Source organism: Octopus bimaculoides, chromosome 22 (genome assembly GCF_001194135.2).
Source record: "Octopus bimaculoides isolate UCB-OBI-ISO-001 chromosome 22, ASM119413v2, whole genome shotgun sequence".
Lineage (NCBI taxonomy): Eukaryota > Metazoa > Mollusca > Cephalopoda > Octopoda > Octopodidae > Octopus > Octopus bimaculoides.
Window position 1 is genome coordinate 12,831,959 of NC_069002.1, and position 4,544 is coordinate 12,836,502.

Here is a 4,544-nt window from a genome sequence, read left to right on the forward strand (position 1 = left end):
TTTATTTGCTTTTTTCATTTTAAATTTGCTTTAACCCTAACCTTAACCCTAACCCTAACCCTAACCCTAACCCTAACCCTAGGGTTAGGGTTAGGGTTAGAGTTAGGGTTAGGGTTAGGGTTAATTGTTTCAGAATCGTTTGTTTATGTAGTTGGCACTTAATGTATATCGGCTGAATGGACGTCAGTGATTGGTTGAAATTACAGAAATACGACAACTTTAACATGGAATAATTTATGGATTTCTTTTTTTTTTAAGAAGACTAAGAGAAAAAGATGTTTTATATGACACATTCTACTAGTGTTCCAAGTTTCAAAGTGTTTCGTTAATGAAAAATGTGGCCCCCGTTTTAAAAAAGATCCCAAATATCTCCTAAAGCCTATCGTCCCCTTTGACATGGCCAGTGCCCCCTTGGGGGCAGTACTGCCAATTTTGAGAACCTTTGATGTTGTGTAATAGTGATTTAGTGTGGTATGAGGAAGTGTAGTGTAGAAAAATGCTTTGCAAAATGAAATATGTCTGTTTGGTTAAGAAGCTTGCTTCCCAATCATGTGTTTTGGTGTTCAGTCCCACTAGATGGTACCTTGGGCATGTGTCTTCTACTCTAAGCCCTAGGCTGACCAAAGACCGATGAGTGGATTTGGTAAACAGAAACTGAAAGAAACCTGTTGTGTGTCATTATCATTAGCATTTTAGTATTCACTTTTCCACGTCTGCAAGAATAGGATGGAATTTATTGCAATGCATTTTCTATGGCCAGATGCTCTTCCTGTCACCAACCCTCACCTGTTTCCAAGTAAGGTAATATTTCCCTATGACCAGACACGTTTTTATGGAAGATTGGAAACAAAGGATACTGCTTGCATGACAGTGATACTGCAATCAGGCGATGATTTGCGAAATTGTTAGATTGTCAAATTAGATATAACATAATAACAATTTTGGTTCTTTGCATTATGAGCTCATATTGTGTCCAGATGCCAGTAGACAAAATTAATCATCTCACCATTGTAATAACCAATCCAACATGCAATTAACCAGATTTAATATAAAGGGCCATTAACCCAAATAGATCAGCAGGAAACAGCGCGTTTAGGTTTTCATTGTGTATGAACAGAAACATTATCTCCACAAGATAAATCGGTCACTTATCCCTAGCAGGATAGATTGCTCTGCTAATATTATTCAACAACTCACAGCTCTTCCTTCATCAGTGAGCTTGTGGGTTGGGCAAGTGTCTTCTTTGGTTGGGTGTTGTGGACTGGAACAACATGAAATGGAGTGTTTTGCTCAAGAACACAATGCATCACCCAGTCCAGGAACTAAAACCATAATCTTACAATTTATGCGTGCACCACCCTAACTACTACACCACATGCCTTCACACACACACACACACACACACAAATACACACATACGTGTGTGTATGTGTCTGCTTGTCTCCCTCTACTGCTTGACTTCTGCTGTTGGTCTGTTCACATCTCCTCTTACTTAGCTGTTCAACAGAAGAGACCAATAAAATAAGTACCAGGCTTTACCAAAAAAAAAAAAAAAAAGAAGACCTAAATACATGTGTCGAATTGTTTGGCTAAACCATCAGTTCCCAAACAGGGTCCATATGACCCCTGGTGGTGGGAGGCCCACATAATATTTTGCTGTTAAAATTTATCTGCAATAAACTGGTCATATTTCTACAACACAAAATATTTTAACAATTTTTATACAAATCCCTAATAATATTTAATCATAAAAATATAAAAGTTTTTTAAATATTGATTAGCTCTCAGGGACCCTGTGTAAAATAGGAACCAAAGGGGCCTATAGGCAAAAAATGGTCAAGAAGCGCTAGACTAAGCCCTTCAAGGCAATGCACCATTATGGTCACAGACCAACGGCAGAAACAAGTGAAAGAGAAAGCAGAAGAGAATTTGTGTAGTCGTCCTTTCTGTCTTCTCTCTCTCTTCCTTCTTTCCTCTTTCTTTTTCTCATTTCTATTATCCTTCACACCCACCACCCTCTCTCTCTCTCTCTCTCTGTTTTTCTTTCACTCCTTCTCTTTCTCTCTATTTCTCTGTCTTTTGCTGTCTGTCTGTCTGTCTGTTTGTCCCGATTAGTCTCCTCTATGTTCTTCCTTTCAACTCTCCTCTTTCTTTCTCTCTCTCTCGCTCTCCCCCTCCTCCTCTTCCACCATCACTTCCTCCTCCTCTTCACCACCACTGGCACCACCGCTGCTGCTGCAGCCACCACCACCAAAACTACCACCACCACCACAACCACCACCACCACTACCACCTGCACCACCACCACCTGCACCACCACCACCACCACCGCAATCACCATCATCATCATCCTCATTATCATCATCATCATCATCATCATCACTTCTTTTTCTCTTCCTTTCTGCATCTCTTTTCCTTACCTCTTTACTCTCCTCTGTCACTCAGTTTTTTTTCTCCCTCCTCTTTTCTTTCTATTTTCTTTCTTCCCTGTCTCCCTCTTTCCTTCTCTCTCTCTTTCTCTCTCTCTCTCTCTCTCTCTCTCTCTCTCTCTCTCTCTCTCTCTCTCTCTCTCTCTCTCTCTCTCTCACCAAGCAAACAAGCCTCCTTCAACTTCCAACTTGTAATCTCTGCCTCACAACAGATTAAGTGCAAGGGATTAATAGCCACAGATTAATCCCTAATCTCCTTACAGCAGATTCTCAATGAATTGATAAATCATAAATAAGAAACAAACCAAGGAATCACATGACTTGTTAAGCCAAGAGAATCAATATTAGCTTTCTGCGGCAAAAATTCATTGATATTTTGAGAGTTTACAGAGGAAAATGATTTTTCTCGTCTCTTTTTACTGTTACTGAATTACCATTCTATTTGGGTGAGTAATATTGCATTTTTCTCCTTTTTTAACTCATATATTCTATCCTTTATCTTTTACTTGTTTCAATCATTGGACTGCAGTCATGGTGGGGCACAGCCTTGAAGGGTTTTAGACAAAGAAATCAACCCCAGTGAGTCTTTTTTTTTTATATCTGATTCTTCAGTGGGGTCTTTTTTTTTTTGTCCTATCCTTATTCTATCAGTCTCTTTTGCCAAACTGCTAGGTTACAGGGACTTGTGTCAGTAAGTTACAGACATAAAGACACATACACACACACACACACACACACACACACACACACACACACATTGGTATCACATCTACTGCATTCCCCTCCACTCTCTCTGGTACCTACCTGCATACAATTATGTCCCGGTTGAATCTCTTCCCCCACCCCACAACATATCTCCCTCCTAATACCCACTCCCTCTACCTGTGCCCATCTCTCACTCTCCAGCCACAATCTCATGAACTCACCCCACCCCCCTCTGACCCTCTCTAATCCCTAGTCCACGCTTCGCTCTAGACATCTTCTTGTAACTTGGTGCATGGTCCTTGCTCTTCTCCCCATCACTCCTCCCCATTATCTCTCTCTCCCTTCTCTCACCACCCGAGGTACCCATGTTTCTCCTCTAATACAAGACACCTTTTCTGTCCCTTAACACTACTCCCCCTAATAGTTTAACTGAGAAACCCATTGCAGCATTTCAATATATAACTGGCATCACACCAAGGTACCCCTCTTACAGCACATCTAAATACCCTGCCTTACAAGCACATCAAGATACCCCTTGCAGCAAACCTAGATATCCCTGCCAGCACCCCTAGAAACCTTATGTAACACACATAAAAACTCTGGCCCTCCTTGCATACATCAGTGCACCATTTAACAAATATTGTTTTAAGTAATAATAATGTCTTTTAATTCTACTTTGGTCTAAGGCAGGCATCTGACAGAATCATTAACTCACAAGACTGAATGCTTAGCAGTATTTCTTTCAGATTTATGTTCTGAGTTCTACCAAGATCAACTTTGCCTATCATCGTTTAGGCTTTGGTAAAATAAGTACCAACCGAACGCAGAGGTTGATGGAAACAACGTGCCCTCTCCCTTAAAACAGCTGGCTTTGGGCCAAAATTTGAAACTATTATTATTATTATCATTATTATTATCGTCGTTATGGCTTTCTGCCAAAATTTGAAGCCATTCAAGTTGAGAGAATCGTTAGCATGCTGGGCAAACCGCTTAGCATTATTTCAGCCGTCTTTACATTCCGAGTTCAAATTCTGCTAAGGTCAACTCTGCCTTTCATCATTTTGGGGGTCAATAAAATAAGTACCAGTCATGTACTAGAATCTATGTAATCAACTTATTTCTCCCCCCAAAATTGCAGGCCTTGTGCCAAAATTTGAAACCATTATTATCATCATCATCATCATCATTATTATTATTATTATTATTATTATGACGATGACGATGATGATGATGATGATTATTGTTATTATTATTATTATTATTATTATTATTATTATTATTATTATTATTATTAAGGTGGTGAGCTGGTAGAATCTTTAGCGTGTTGGGCAAAATGCTTAACAGCATTTTGTCTGTCTTTACATTCTGAGTTCAAATTCTGCTGAGGTCGATTTGTCTTCCATCCTTTCA

The 4,544-nt window shown here is 39.6% G+C and overlaps 1 protein-coding gene across 1 annotated transcript in view; it reads left to right on the forward strand.

Annotated features, from left to right (window-relative positions):
- The first annotated feature begins 2,584 nt into the window (after positions 1 to 2,584).
- LOC106881180 (uncharacterized) overlaps positions 2,585 to 4,544 on the forward strand; it is a 19,283-nt gene continuing 17,323 nt past the window's right edge. The window contains exon 1 of the mRNA XM_014931470.2: positions 2,585 to 2,875. The gene's annotated coding sequence lies outside the window, so the exon portion shown is untranslated. The remainder of the gene's footprint in view (positions 2,876 to 4,544) is intronic.